At 35.8% G+C, this 17,271-nt stretch overlaps 1 protein-coding gene across 8 annotated transcripts in view; it reads right to left on the reverse strand.

Annotated features, from left to right (window-relative positions):
* LOC115442556 (disintegrin and metalloproteinase domain-containing protein 11) overlaps positions 1–16,932 on the reverse strand; it is a 231,073-nt gene extending 214,141 nt beyond the window's left edge. For all 8 annotated transcript variants that reach the window (XM_037439663.1, XM_030167614.2, XM_037439665.1 and 5 more), the window contains exon 1: positions 16,886–16,932. The gene's annotated coding sequence lies outside the window, so the exon portion shown is untranslated. The remainder of the gene's footprint in view (positions 1–16,885) is intronic.
* Between the last annotated feature and the right edge of the window lie 339 nt (positions 16,933–17,271).

The following is a 17,271-nucleotide window of genomic DNA, read 5'->3' on the forward strand; positions in this document are numbered from 1 at the left end:
TCCCGACTTGGGATTCGCACCCAGAACCTGAGAGCTGTAGTCATACTCGTAGCGGGTACATATTACAAATAGACCACAGAGGTAGTCTTTTATCATAATCGTCTCTCACCAGTTAATACTCTATCTAAATGCTACCCTACCACCAGGAACAGTAGAGTTATTATGCCATGTAAAAAACGCGGAGATTACCTACGTAATTATAGTGAACGCCTTACCAACCTTTAAGAATAGTATTAAACTTGTACTCGACAAAAGACGCTTATGAGAACGCTTTCAAACTAAAATTAAATTGGATAGAGTTAATTGAAGTAATGGTTGTACGCGTGTTTGCTTTGTAGATAATGTAATGCGCTTAACTGAGTCTGAATGTTCTAGAACTTCAATTCAAAGAGTTTTGTGAGATATTTGATGTTTGTCTTACTTTAGTACTGGAGTTTTAATGAACAGTAGGAGAATTGAGAGAGAAATATCTAAGGAAACTTGAAAGTCTTTTATGCAGAAGATATCTTGACCACGTGAATATATAGTGATAGGTATGTGGAAGGCATTCCCCAAGGTGTGAGCATATTGTGATCATCATCAGCCGCAGGATATCTACTGCTGAACATGGTCTTCCCCAAAGATTTCCAGATCATCCTATTGGAAGCGGCTCGCATCAAGCGATCCTCTGCGAGTTTTATTAGATCATCTGTCCACCTCATAGGTGGACATCCGACGCTGCGCCAGCCATATCATATCAACTAAAAATGACTTTAATTTCACGAGTTCAATACAAAATATTTCTCAACATGCTAAAAAATAGTTATACCTCATCTATTTTAAAGACAAGTCACTCTAAAGCGATCATAAAGGCTTGCCACTTAGGTTTAGAATTACCACAAAAGGTCCATACTTTAATAGAAAACATCCGGCGCACAAAAGAGTTACTTGGTATAGGTGTTGCTTGACACGACAAATATTTGGAACATATTTGTATTTTGCGCGTGTGAAAGGTTAATATTTTATTCCTTTCATACGATTGAATTAGAATGTTAGATTTTAACGGCAATGTTTCATTGGCAACAGTAAATGTTAATGTTGCTTTTGTTAATTTTTAGATGTTTTGTGGCAACTCTTTTATCGGATAGCGACCACTGTACACAAGGTGCTAACACCCGCCATAGTGGACCACGTAATGGTATTGCATAGCGGGATTAGGATCAGGGTAAAAAACCTTTGTAAGGATTCCCACAATCTTGAGAATTCTGCATAAGAATGTCAAAGGTGTGTGCAACCTGCCAACCCAAGCCCAACGTGATAGACTAAGGCCTAAACTTGAAGTAGTAGAGGAGGCCTGAGCTCAGCAGTGGGCGGTACATAATACATTACCAGTATTATTAGCAGTTACATTTACAAATCAAAAACAAACTGATTGATGAAGAATAAATAATTTTCAATAATTATTTACAATATATGGAAATGTCATCACAACACATGACCCCGCTAAATTCCAGCTTACAATGGTTAATTCAAAATTAAACTACAGTTAAATTTAGACATCGTGTTAAATTTACATAAACTGTTAAACAATGTGATGATTACGCTGCGGACGGTTCGTCATATCTTTTGTTAACATCATTTACAGTATCCACACGATGAATATTTTAATTGTCATTGTTGCGTATTTGTTATAAATTGTTACGTAATTATCGAAGCATTGTTAGAAATATGCATTTGGAATAGTTTGGCATTCTCTTGTATGTAAATAATGATTGTATATTTTAGTAATTTGTAGTGACGTATATATAGTGTTTAGGTAGATTGAAACATGGGTTTAATAAAGAACTATTATATAATTATAAAGATACCTGATACAAATAACGTATAAAAAAACATGGCGCATGATGGTAAACGATACGACCGCCCAAAAACATTAGAAACACTATCTAAGACCTTGAATCACAAAGTATTGTTCGGTATTTCCACCTTACTCGCCATCTTGAGACATGAAATGTTAAGTCTCATTATGTCTAGTACTTACACTGGCTACAATGTCCATTAAACCTGAATACAACAATGACTACACACTGCTGCTTGGCGGCAGATATAGACATTGCGGTGGTACCTACTCAGATGGACTCTCACATAGGAGAGACCTACCAGTAGTAATAAATATGTTTGTATATCTAGTAGTTTGTAATGTCGTATATGTAATGTTTAGGCAAATTGGAACATGGGTCTAATAGAGAACTATTATATAATTATAGAGGTCCTAGATACTTGATACAGAGAACGTATAAAAAACATGGTGGTCTGTTTGTTGCACGTGTTAGAATAAAATATATACGAGTATATATATTATGAGGGTATTCCTGACACTCCTTTGCTATAAAAATACTGAGCATTTGAAAGACCGTGGCAGTCCGTCGTGGACACTCGCTCCGATCAGTTGTTTGGTGAATTATTTGTATAGACAGTGATAGTTCATTTCATTTTTTAATTAACTCGCTTCCGCTTCTAGCACCAGGGCCGTAGCTAGACTTGAATTTAAGGTAGCGCAGCGGTTATTACAAGCAGGGCGGAAATAAAAATGTTACTACATCTGATCTGCTCAATCTTTTTTTTTCTTGACTTGTGAACGTGAGTAAAAAAAAACAGCTTAATACTTACGTAATTGTTAAGGTAATATACAGATTGTAACAAAATTCCCATAAATTTCGAAAGAGGGTTATTTCACCCATCAATACGAATAACTCTTACTATGGGACCAACTTCCAAATCGTAAAATAAAAAACCCGCTGCTCCATATATTTTCATTGAATAGTAATGTACAATTTTGTTAATTATTAAGGTAGGGCATTAGTATTTTAAGGTAGGGCATTGCCCCACAATGCCCCCCTCCTAACTACGGCCCTGTCTAGCACACGCGATTTTATATGGTCTGGGTATGATTATTCCGCTGCATCTGATGGTAAGTGGAGTAGTGTCTGGATAGAGTGACCATTCACAAGTCTACGCAATTATGCTGGCCTGTTTGAAGCCGAATATATACAGGCGGATCCTGGAGGCGAGAGGCTTATTATGGTGGTTTTTCACTTTATATTTCGCAGTTAGTCATCGGGTGGATACAAAATGTATTTTAGTACAAGCAATTACTCATTGAGATTGTACCATGTCATGTCAAGTTTAACAAAAGGAATATGTATGTAGAGCTCTACAATAAAATGAAAAGAAAAGAGCTCTGTACTTTTCATTTTGTTACTTCTGCTCATGGAGTTTACTTACAAGCGAGGAATTAGTTTGTCCAAAGAAAAAAAAACCTGTTTTCCTAATCAATAAACATCTCTATCAGTGGCGAAGCGTCCATACAAGCCGATTCCTACCGGGTTACCTTTTGTAAATTAACTTAAAATAATAAATGAAAAACATAACTATATAATAATAGTATATTCAAACAAGTCATCCTATACTTCAGTGGCGAAGCGTCCATACAAGCCGATTCCTACCGGGTTACCTTTTGTAAATTAACTTAAAATAATAAATGAAAAACATAACTATATAATAATAGTATATTCAAACAAGTCATCCTATACTTCAGTGGCGAAGCGTCCATACAAGCCGATTCCCACCGGCTTCCCTTTTAGGTTTTCGGTGATACTAAACAATATATTTAGTAGGTAAATTTAAATTTAAAACATATCAGACAATGAACAATAATTATAATAGCTTAAATTATTAATTAATGATAACTTAATAATGACATCTATCGGCCATTAACCCGGTGTTTATTAAATTTAATCGATATCGATTACTTATTCTAAATAACATTAGATGGCGCACCTTGTATTTAGTTCCCCAGAAATTCCGTTACCAAAGTGAAATTGTGACGCAACAGGCGCAAGGTAACCCGCTGTCAAGCGGCTTAATGTCGTAGCATGTTTTTTAATATAGATGGCAGCACTTTCTATGACTTTCTATGCCAGTATTTGTCGAAATCGCGCGGAAGATATGGGCAAAGGTAACCCGCGCTAGTTCGGCTTCACGTTAACCGACTTTGTATAGTTGTCGCTTTTTACGTCCTTCAAACGTCGTAATTTATTATGCTACCAAGTTGCGGTGTTTGTAAATTGTCATATTCATTTTATTTTTTGATATTTAGTTACCAGCGCTTTATTTAGAAACTACAAATAAAATTGTATTATAATGGAAATAACTAACTACTTTGTGATCAGATAATGTCTACCTTTACGAAGTATATTATTAGTATGTGATTTCACATATTAGTATTTAGATGGTTAAATATTTGAAGTAGATCTGAAAGTTTTTGATTTCAGACACAAAATCAGAAGAAAATAAATATTATATTTTACCGAATTTTATATATCACCACGATACAAGCAAAAGTTAACGAATAACCTTTCTTAATAATAATTTAAATTGATAATTATACATGTTTATCATGTAGGTAGACTTAAACAGTTGGTCTGTTTGGCAATCGTGATACCTATTTCTATTACATTTACAGTTTTATTTTGAAAATAAACAGATACGTTTAGGTAGGTAGTGTGGTTATTATCTTAATACTTACTTTTGTTGCTGTTATAATAAATTAATAGGTAAGTACTTATATTTGTGATTAATGGAAGGAGAATTATTTACGTTTATTGTTCGATTTTATGGATGTTTCAATTATTTACGCATAATAGGTAATTTAGTAGGCATGTCAATGTTTGTCGATTTATATTTAAGACTAACTCGTTGTCTTTGTTTTTGTTTTCCAATAAATTGTACCGATATCTTAACTGAAGCCAATTTTTTTTACACCGGGTTACCTTTTGAAAAATTTCACCCTTCGCCACTGACCTCTATAAATCATCAACACAATCATATCTCCCATACTATGAACACACGTTAATAACATCACCAAAACCGTCGTTTTAAAACACGCCAATTTCAATTCAAATCATAACAAATTAAAAGTGACAATAAAAACTAAACGTAAACCGTCGCGTTAACGTTAAGCATCAAGACGCGTGTCAGTTCCTTGACTCGTCCCATAAACTGTTGAACCGCTCGTAAAATTGTGATTTCGACAAACGTTGCGCCGCGTGCCGGGATCAAGCCGTGAACTGCGGGGCGGGGCTCCAGTGCCGGCGGAAATTAAAATAATTTTAATAGTTTCGGTTCCGCTTTGGTCCTTGAGATGGCGTCTGTTAGTCGATTAATGATTGAGTATGGTTTGGTTATACCAGCAGTGCTTTCTCTATTAGTTACATGAATAACATATTGTTATATCAGAAGTAACGTAATATAAATATGTATCAACAAAAATTGCGTGTAAAGACTTACCCCCTTATTCATAAACGTTTTTTATCTAAGGACGGAGTAAAGCTGTGATAACAAGCCTGTTTCTCAGTGCCCAACGGCACTGATAAATAGACATAGGGCCGTTGTGATGGATTATCATTGTTGTATTTTAATATTAGCCAATCACAACGGCCCTGCGTCTACGCACTGCGAAGACTGCCATGCCGTCAGCACTGAGAAACAGACTTGTTATCACAGCCTTACTCGGTCGTTAGATAAAAAACGTCTATGAATAAGGGGGGTTACTGTAGAAAGAACTATCTCAATATATTTGGAGTCATTCTCTGGAAAAAAAATCTTTTACCCCTTAATATAACAAACGCCTCCTTATAAAAGCACAGATTTAATGAAAACAATAACAAACTGTACTCATGCGTGAACCATTAACAAATATAATAAAATAAACAACTCGACTTCCCGCTATAACTCATGCGGTGCACACACACGCCCCGAAGCGTAAGGTAGATGACGCGTGCATTATGCATAGCGGTTGCATTTAGCGATGTACACCATCAGAGTGATGACATAAAGACTTGAACATTTAAGCGTTATTCGCGTAATGACCTCATTTAATATCGATTTAGGAAATTACTTAAGTAGAAGTTGCTGTAGATGGTAGAGATATGCTAGTCAGCATGAGTGGTTCGAATGGAATGCGTGTATAAAACTAAAGTAAGCTCTAAGTGTGTACAATCTGAGAGATAACTGGTGACCTAAAAACTCTAGGTTTCTATTAAGGTTTTTGAAGTTCAACAATGTTATTATTAAGGACGAAGGACAGAAATAAAAAGAAGCAAATATCTGTTAAAAAAAATTCTATCTGAATTTTAATAGGATACCAGAAATTTGTCCTTTGTCGTATTATAAAAGTTTTATGCATTCCAGTATTTTCGGCTTTAATAAAATTCGAGAGGACTCTACATTGAAATGTAGCGCGACAAAACACTATTCAATGATAACATTAATAAAGTTTTAACTATAAACCGTTATAGAGCCATTAAAGTGCGACTCGCGACGTCACGGGCATGCCTCTAACAAAACTTTAAATAGACCGACTTGCCCACTTGCGACCAAAAAGTTTTGCCCAACTTCCACCAAAGTTAGCCCTCAAGTTTTGCCTTTAGTTTTCTATTCACTCCTGCCGTTGTTAACTTTGTTGTTTGGGTTTTTAATCTGCTTAGGAATTTGCCTTTGTGCAGTTATAGTGCAGTGACTTAGTGTAGAAATATGAAGAGATCCGCCGCTAGTCACTCTAGGCGAGAATGGTGGACTTAGTCCTGAACCGTCAGTGGTCGGGACCCGGGGGACGGTATATAATGAATCAATCAGACTATAAACGTCTGCTACTAAGGACTCTTCAAATGTTTTTTTGCTAACTTGGTGGATAGCGACCACAGTACACAAGGTATTAAAACCCGCCATAGTGACCCACGTAAGTGCATCGCGTTCCGGGATCAGCCTGTGTATATACGGTTCTAACAGGCCGGCATAGTAGTTCCGGGATTTTTTTTTCCCACTTACTTGATATGTATCGTTATATTATGACCAAATTACACATAATTATTATAAATTGTAGCCTATGTGTTATTCTAATGTATCACTACATAGTATAAAACAAAGTCGCTTTTAATGCGGATTTTGATGCGGTTTTTTTTAATAGACAGAGTGATTCAAGAGGAAGGTTTATATGTATAATAACATCCATTAAATAATGGAGAAATACTGTTATTTTGTTATGTTATACCCGTGCGGAGCCAGAGCGGGCCGCTATGTTTTTTTATACAACGTTCACAGTTTTTCTGTAGTGTATTTAGTATCAGCATTGCACCCGTGCGAAGCCGGGGCGGGTCGCTAGTAACTAATATTACTGTAAAGTTACATCCAAATCCGTTCAATAGTTTATTCGTGAGAGAGGAACAAACATACATCAATCCTCACCAACTTTCGCATTTATAATATTAGTAGGATTATATTATTAATATACGACTGATATTATTATTATTATTATTCCATAAACTGTACTAATTGCATTTGAAATTGTACTGATCCTATTGAGAACGTCAGAAACACGTAACTAGGCGGCAAATGTAGAGCCAAAGCTTTGAATTATTAACACTCTGGCTTTGCATTGCAATCGTCATCCTGAGTAGTATCCATCCAAATAATATATTTATTACTTGGCTAATGTCCTTTGAATTTGAATCTATAATGTTACTCTTAGTAATCCATATAAAATATTATACAGAAGTAACATATTACAGTTAAATTATAAATGAACATAAAGCATACAAAAGATTTACTAGTTTTGTATTTTGTAGTTTCGATTCCCGTTCACGAGGGAATAGAGGGATTATATATCTTTCAAATCCCTTTTAAGCTAAGAGCATATTGTTTTTTGAAGACTGAATTCTGGATTCAAAAAGAATTTAATTTATTATATGTAAAAATTTAAGCTGGCCGTTGTGTCATAGAATTGGTTGTTTTATATATCAAATTCTTATTTTTTTTGCTTTGAATGACCAGACCAGCTTGATAGTAAGCGATACGATGGCCCATTAACAGTAGAAACACCGTCCAATACCTTGAATTACAAAATATTGTTTGGTATTACCAATGCGCTCGCCATCCTGAGACATGAGATGTTAAGTCTCATTATGTCCAGTAGTTACACTGGCTACAATGTCCTTCAAACCGGAACACAACAGTGACTTCACACTGCTGCTTGGCGGCAGAAATAGACATTCCGGTGGTACCTATCCAGGCGGCCTCTCACGTAAGATAAACCTACCACCAATCTTATATTAAAATGACGTAGCGACGTTTTTAGTAGGTTGTTCTTGAATGTCTTTGATATATGAGACAGTGGCGAAAGATGAAATTTTCCGAAAAGGAATCCGTCACAACATATCGGTCAACAATGAGTACTAGACAAAGTAACACTTTGCCTGATCCAGGGCTTCAATCCAAGACCTCGACGCAGTAAGCAATACAACTGCGCTACCAAGGCAGCTTACTATCTTAAAGTTGTTCCTAAAGTCATACAACGTATAATTTTTCTAGAAATAAGACCATGACCATTTACCATCAGTTGATCCAAATTCACCCCTATTACAAGACAATAGATAACAAAACCATTTATCAATAGCACAACGAACATCAAACAGACAGATTAAAATGGTAGATATAAGCATGTACATAACAATCTAGAACCCTTGTAGATTAGCCGCATACAGGAAGGGAGGGCTCTGATTGCTTTCAAACTGAAACAAAGGCTGGTCAAGGGTCCAGGGGTTCTGTGTCTTTGTTAACCACCCCTATGCTAAATGGAACTCGGCGTTGAGAATTTACAATACGCGTCCTAATTTATAAAGAATAAACAATATTGAAAAAGGCTTGGTGGTTCTTTATGATATAAAGCTTATTGTTCTTTGTCGTTTTGTATGTATCATCCAGGTAAGATTATGTGTCAGAAATTATAAAGTTAATTGAAAAATATTCCAAATTCAAATCAATAAGTTTTTATTTTTAATTAAAATTTGTTATAACGGAAGAATCTAATTTAAATTTTACTTTTTTTTCTGCGTCTTGTTAATAATCGTCACAAACTATTTGTATTGTAATCTGTTAAAAAACCACAAATGAAATATGTTTATTCTATAAACTGCATTAATGCAACATCATGCATGACCGACATAACACCACAAATACATTTACATCCAATAGTTGAATCTGAGATACGCAAAATGTACAATGCTCTACGGCGTAGCACAAAAGCGCTACGTGTGACTACGCTCCAACAAACAGGACTATGCCTAACAATGTAGGACTACTACAACACGATGATGTGCGTACACACTACACCGCACATACAGCTACGCCGTAGCACTACAACGCAGAACGACGTAGCACCACGTAGCTGCACGTTCGTTCCGATTTATTGATTTCAGTTCTCCCCCAACTCATTGAGATGTTAATACGACACGTAAACTCGTGACGCATTGTGTTCCTTACCCGTATTGTTTTAAGGTTTAAATCGGATTAAACCCCAGTTGATGAGTCAATGAAAGCTTCCTGAATAAAGTGCGGCGGTATTTGCCGCGTGACATGACCCGCTCGTATTAGTATGCCAAGTTGTTATGTAAGGAACTTTGTCCGGAGTTACGTAGAGAAAGCTGTGTTTTGAGTTTGTTCATATTTTAGAAATTCTGAACTTCGCTGAAGTCTGTGACTAGGTTTTGATTACCAGCCTTTTGTAATCGCTACAGTGTAGGGTAATATTTTAGAAACAAAGATATTTTGATAAAAATAATTATAGACCGCGATATTGTTATATTATTAGGACCCGTTTCACAATTTGTGTGTACATTTATTCATGTTACACGCCACATAAATGTATAAGTCAACTAAATACAAAAGTCACACTCCAAGCTTCTAAATAAATGGCAATAACATCATTATCTACATTAGCTGTTTAAAACTACAACAGGCAAATAAAATTTACTTGAAATTTGCGAAACTTATTCTTGTGAATTAATTTTAATGCTTACTAAAAAGCTTACAGTATTGTACTAATCAAACACTTCTTAACTAACACGGGTTAAAACTAATCAATTAAATAAACAGAACACCTAACAGTAAAAAAAACCTTTTACAATTTTTAAAAAACGAACCCAAAATATAAAAGAATCTGTTAAAGACAGTGCTGAAGCTTTGCTGTAAAACGTATTCGACTTAGCAAGAAGCTCACGGCGCAAGATAATGACTCTACATATTAACAGAGTAAAAAAAAACGCTAGGTAGAGTACGTGGATATGTTTTCAGCTTATGGATAATATTAGTACCTGTTGTAGCGGGTGCTTGGAAATTATAATAAGGAGTTGTTGTTAGAGAGTTTCTTGCATCTCTACTCCAGTGTTTGGAAACTATTATACAGTGTGTTGCTGAAGGAATTTTTGCTCCTGCATGGAGAGAAAACACAAATATTATTGTGAAAATTATATTAATGAGTTTTTACTCCTTGGATATAAGGAGAAATAACATAAATGTTGTTGTTAAAAATTATATTAATTCATATATATCCCGCATTATATTAATGAATTTTTACTTCTTGAATGGGAGGTGAAATAAAATAAATATAAAAAATTGTATTATATATATATATCCCGCATTACGTCCTTCATGGCATTAAGTATCGCTAGTAAATATAAGCTGTATATCTACCAATTATGTCTTATCTGTTATATATTTGGAGTAATTTTGTAGCTTAGAAGATTTTTTTCTTTCGTCAAATAAAATTTATCCTTGTAATAAATTATAACTGAATATAAAAGTGAAAAAAATCAACTTCATACATACAACCGCCATTTCTAATTCGATTGTGTTGTGCAATATATTTTATTTTATATTGAAAAATTAGTCCTTAATGTGTAATCATGGTGTAATTTCGGGACTTTGTCACCAAGTGTGGCGTATATACTTAAGTTTATATCAGAAAGGTAGAATTAACAGAAATGTGATTATTTGATAAACATATTGCTTTGAATTTGTGGAACTCGATCGTGGTTTTTTACATGATTGTGAAATTATTTTCAGAAATTATTGAAGCATATAATTTTTATTATTAATACCTTGTTGTACAACATTATTTGTATAACCAAAAGGATAAATAAAAGAACAAGAACTACATAACGAGTATATATTAATTGATATTAATTTTAGTTCTACCGCCACTTTTATTTATTATTGTTAAGTAGAATACGCTTATTATTTATTTATGCTAGTTTAATATTATTATTAAAGCAATAAGAATATAATAAAAGCCAAACCCTCATACTGCAGATGAAACCGCATCGTCTACTGCAAAACGCTTTAAAACAATTGAAAATTCGAACCTCGACCACCGCTTACCTCACGTTTAAACCTCGAATAAAAATTAGTGAAGACGAAATTACAGGGGAGGCGCGGCCCGTAACAGCTCTTCGCATGGCATCTCACGGCCCTTGGCTCTACGCGGCTCGGTGCACACGCGCCGCGCTGTCTCTACACACTCATTCCATACTCTACATTCCCGGTACTGTATTTTTCAGTTTTATGACACACGTCTAGTAAATGTGTTGAGGTTTGGTGCAGTGATAGTTGACTGTAAAAGCTCTATATTTTCGTTTGATATTTTTTTTTGCGTAAGTCGTTCTGTTTCTGGGGTCAGCTATGTATGGTTTGTAATTTATTTTCGGTTTTTGAGGATATTATTAGGTTAATTTTAGGACGGTAAACAATTTATATCTTTATGCTGATGTACGAAAATTAAGTAATCAGACTCTACTACTTTTATCTGTAGATGTTGTCAATAGTAATCTCTACATTTTTTCCCTATAAACTTAGGCCTAGAAATTTTTTGAAGTACTGACCCACTAATGAACAATTTGGTAAATTATCACAACTCTCAAAATACCAAAAATAATCATGTCTTCTTTCCATTTAAAGCTGATATTAACAAAGAAAACCCATTCGAACACACCGTAACAAACATTCGACATACGTCCTTCTTCTACGACAGCGACATCGATTCCAAATCGATTAGATACGAAGTCACGTCGTCACGGCGCGTGGCTCGATGCGCGAATGGCTGAATTTACATGTCGGATGCATACACATGTAAATTGTGGTACGGCGTTCGACGTCGCAGCGACGTCGCGTCACGTATTCAGAATATGGATGTTAATTTTATATTCTTATAAACGTGTTAGGTACCATTTTGTTTAGGTATCGAAGGTCTCAGCGTATAATGTTTGTAATGTGTTGCGAAGTTATATTACAAAGGATAGATCACGTGGCTTATGAATGGGAAGGTATGGACCGTAATCATGATGGAAATTTCGTTCATAATTTTCTTACTTTGTAGGAATAGCAACGTTACATCCAATAAGACAGGTGAGCATTAGTTTGACTACGTTTACTGGAATATATTGCTCTGTGTCATATAATAATAAATGTGAACTACAAAGCTCATAATGCTTAGAGATTTCATTGATCACAACGTCTTTCAAGCTAGAATACAATTTTGATACCTTAAAATTAGGCGGGATCATTTCTTCGTACCTAGGTAGACTTATTTTGATTATACATGTATTTAGAAAACCTAGATTAAATATTCAAATTTTAATTATATTTTGGATTTTTTACCCAACTGCTCCAAAAGCAGGGTAATGTAAATTACAGCATAATAATTCAAACACAAAACTTCGAAATAATGAATCGATATTAGATGCTCAAGCCGGGAAATAACAAAAACTCAACGTACGAACAAAATTTGATTCGTAGCCAATCTTGTTGGTAATAAGATATGTTGCCGGGAAACATTGTCCTTTCGATTGGACGGGGTGGGAGTAAGGCAGGAGAGGTAGCAGTTTCCAAGAGACCTAAGTTTTTATACGTAGAATGGAAATTATGCAGGTTTATTGTTCACTAGCTTCCGCCCGCAGCTGCGCCCGCGTGGGTTTCGGACTTCAAAAATGGAGGAGGTGCTCAATTTGTCGGGATGTTTTTTAAATGTATGGTGGTATGCAGGTGGTCCGATTATCCGGTCAGGGTCTGATGATGGGATCCTGGTGATATCGAAGGAAGCATATAGCATGATTCAGTATTCACGCGTGATGGCTTATTATTAGCGTATTTCATGTATAACTTTGGTGTTTCTATACCGATTTCTATGATTCTTTTTTATGGAATATTTAATAATGTTAACTTTTTAATTAGGGATGACTGAGAGTGTTATAAACGTAAGAGTACACAAATATAATGAGAAAGCTTCGAACTGCTAAGCTATCGGGAGTTACACGTGTTATTGTGAGTCAACCATAAAAGATAGACATATGCTGTCGTGGGATATTTTTATATAATTTTAAGGAGAACATTTCCGTCATACATGATTTCTGTGTAGCTTTAACCATTAAGGTTGCACACGCGACGGAAGCTTAAAAAATGGAGTAACTTCTCCCGTTTTCCCAACATTGCCATTCACTGCTCTGCTCCTATTAATTGTAGCGTGATGAAAAGTATACTATAACCAGCTCAGGAGTAAGAAAAATAATTGTACCAAGTTTCGTTAAAATCCGTCGAGTAGTTTTTGTTTCTATAACGGTTATACAGACAGACAGACAAAAATTTTACTAATTGCATTTTTGGCATCAGTATCGATCCCTAATCACCCCCTGATAGTTATTTTGGAAATATATTTCATGTACAGAATTGACCTCTCTACAGATTTATTATAAGTATAGATTATTCGACGTGTTTGTTTCGGATCGCGACAGAATGCGGCGATCTAATTGCTTAACATACAACATTATTACTTGTTATTTTGCTTTTTCATTTATTAGTTAATACGATCATATCAATGTATATAAAAAAAAACAATGATCTGTGTCTTTACAATTGGAAAAATATTTGGAAGATACGAGTAATAGGAACAACGTTCCGAGTTATCGATTTTTTTTGCTTCGTGCTTGTTTTAGCTCTTATTTCCAAGATACAAAAGCCGAAAATGCTTTGCGACTTCGAAATCAAACTCACAATCTTCTGATCCACACTCATATACGCCATTAGACCAAAGCATTACGTTACAGTGACATTCAGAATAATTAGACCATTCAAGTCCACTATACTTGCTGGTGGTAGGATATATTCTATATCCGCCCGGATAGCGACCATGGTACACAAGATGTTAAAACCCGCCATAGTGGCCCACGTATGTCGCGTTCCGGGATTAGCCTGTGTATATCCAGTTCCGACAGTTTAATTGTGTCGACTGCTGGGGAGTAATCATCTCCCGTCAGTCGACATTCTATTGGACCCCATTTACCATTACCTACACCATTACCATTACCGTTACCATTACCATTACCTACATACCATTTACCATAGCAGTGGGGTCACTGTGCCCGTGTTAAAAAATACTGAAAACGTTAGAAACTATCAGTGGCGAAGGGTGAAAACTTTTAAAAGGTAACCCGAGGCAAAAAAAATGCCTCAGGTACCGGATATATCGCGACCAATTTAACAGAAAAAAAACAAAAAGAAACGACAATAAACCTAAAAGGGAAGCCGGTAGGAATCGATTTGTATAAACGCTTCGCCACTGGAAACTATACCTACAAAATATCGATATAAAATTTCTATCACAATTGAAGTTCGCACGCTAAGACGCGATTCAAGGTGCTATGCCTTGCATCGTTTTGTTGAATACCAAACGGTGAGACGATCTTTTTAAAATGCTAAAACAGTCACGTGCGGTTGTTTAGAGTTCCGTATAGTGGTATTGTCATAAAATATTTTCGGTGAGGGCGAGAATTGATATTTATATCGAAATGTTCTATTTATAAAAATATTATATTTATTTTATTGAAAGGTATTTGTAGGAAAGGTGTTCAAATGTTCGAGTCATAATTTTGTGTAGCGTTACGATATTAAAAAACTCAAAACGTCAGTAAAACTGTCATAACCAAATCAAACCTATTTGAAAACAAGTTATATCAACTAACCTGTGACCAGAATATGCCTAAATTCACCCCATGACAGGACACGAAATCACGTTCCAAAACTACCCAAAGCCCAAATTCACATCTCAACTCGCAAACCGCACGAAAACAAAACGCCGACGCACAAACGTTCGAATGAACCGGCCGTAACCGGAACCGTACCGCCGCAAACCGGTTCATACTAGTTTCAAATCGAAACTGTTCCGCGGCGCCCTTTGATGTGGCGAAATTTTAGTTTTGCGTTCTTCGACGCGGAATGCGGTAATTACAATCGCGTACAAATGGAATACAGTATGAGCGTTTTAAACGTCAACCAGGGAACGCTCGTTGACGGTTTAGAATAATGGCGGGGTTATTTATGGGATTTTTTGCGAGCTTCCTTTGTGTATACGACGGTGACACGAGACATGTAATAAATTAACATTGGATGCATTTTATATACTTGAATTCGTGTATAAAGTTGTGACTTTAATTGTTTGTAGGGGCTAATCTCTGGAACTACTGAACTGACTCACTAATATGAAGCTACATTACTCCTGAGTGGTATATACACACACACACACACACAACATCACGCATTTTATCCCCGAAGGGGTATGCAGAGGCGCAACCATGGCACACATCCGTCCCATGATGTGATAGGGGGCGAGCCTATCGCCATATCGGGCACAAATTCCAGACTCCGGGCTGATACTGAGCAGAAAAACCCAAATATCACTTTGCCCAACCCGGGATTCGAACCCAGGACCTCAGAGCGCTGCCGTACCGCGCATGCAGTACAACTACGCCACCGAGGCAGTCATACCTGAGTGGCATATGTTATTTTTTATCCCGGGAAAATATAAAGGGGACTTTTATACCAGAAAAAAAATTGTTGTCAGAGACGGAGCAAAGAGCTATAATATTATCGGTCACAATTGTATTGTGCTTCTTAATCTTATCTGAGAAGTCTACCTACAAAGATAGAACTGTTCTGTTTATTTCTGTCATCAAGCAGTCAGCCAGTGTAACTACTAGACATAGTAAGACTTAACATCTCATGTCTCAGGATGGCGAGCGTAGTGGAATACCTACCAAACAATACTTTGTAATTCAAGGTGTTGGATGGTGTTTCTACTGTTTATTGGCGGCCGTGTCGCTTATCATCAGGCGAACGGCAAGCAAGCAATAATGCCAACAAGACAATAGTCTTGTGTTCAACTATGTCTAGAATCATTTTGCAGGAACGACTTCGCTTTTCACGACAGCCTACTTGCCTAACTTATTCATTTACATTAGTTTATTTGAAGCAGAATATTTATTGATCAAAAAGACATCACTAAATAGATTAATCTTGAGCATCCTACAACAAAAACAAATATGAACTTACATTATTAAATGATAAAACCGTATTCTGATGCGTCGCCTCTACATAAAAACGAACAAAACACCGTAAAAACAGTTGAAATACATAACGAACGAGCTCTAGCCGTCCAGCGGAAGCGGGCAAGTTAAATGGTGTTTAAAGCCGACAGACAAACAATACAACCTTTTTATTAAGCGAAAATCTTTTTAAATATTTCACAACAGCACTCGGCGTGTGATAAACCTCCTCGGAAGTCCTCCCCGCCCCTCCGCCCCTACGGACGGACACTTTTTTCAACTTGATACAATAGTATTTTCGGCATTGTCTGATTTTGAATTAGCTAGGGATGCGTCTGGTCTTTTATGTTTATTCATGTATGTTGGGAATTTTGTTCTAAAAATACTGTAGTGGACTTAGTTAAGTGGTATTGTCTCACGTGTTAAGGTGCCATTCTGTTGGATATAAATATTACTAGCTTTTGCCTGCGACTCTGCCCACGTGATTTTTTTTCGTGGGATAAAAATTAGCTTGTAATGCTATGGAGTAATTTAACTTCTTATTATTGAAAAAAAAACAATACTAGAAATAGGAAAATTATTTAGAAATTCAATTTACTGTCATTTGTTCTCATTTTGTAGCAGTATGCTAAGTGACTTACCAACTGGGCTTTCTTCATTCCAAAATGAATCATCCAGTGTGTAATCGGCTTCTGTAACAACGAAAATATACTTTTGAATATATAAATAAACATAATATCTATCAATTCCAGTAAAGCCTTAGTGTGGCTGTTAAATTGTCCTACATAGTTAGTAACTCACTAAATAATTGTAACACTGTTACATTTTCTTTGGACGATATGGTCGCAAACCTCAGTTTGTCAATGAATACGTACTTGCTTCGGCATAACATATACTATACTAAAATAGACCTTTGACAGACATGACAGACCTTATATTTTAACATCGCCTGTTTCAGACTATAATTTATTATTATTAATCTCAAATACATGATTGTGGTCACTACGGGTTATCAACCACGAACTTA

This window comes from Manduca sexta, chromosome 17, assembly GCF_014839805.1.
Source record: "Manduca sexta isolate Smith_Timp_Sample1 chromosome 17, JHU_Msex_v1.0, whole genome shotgun sequence".
Classification (NCBI taxonomy): Eukaryota; Metazoa; Arthropoda; class Insecta; order Lepidoptera; family Sphingidae; genus Manduca; species Manduca sexta.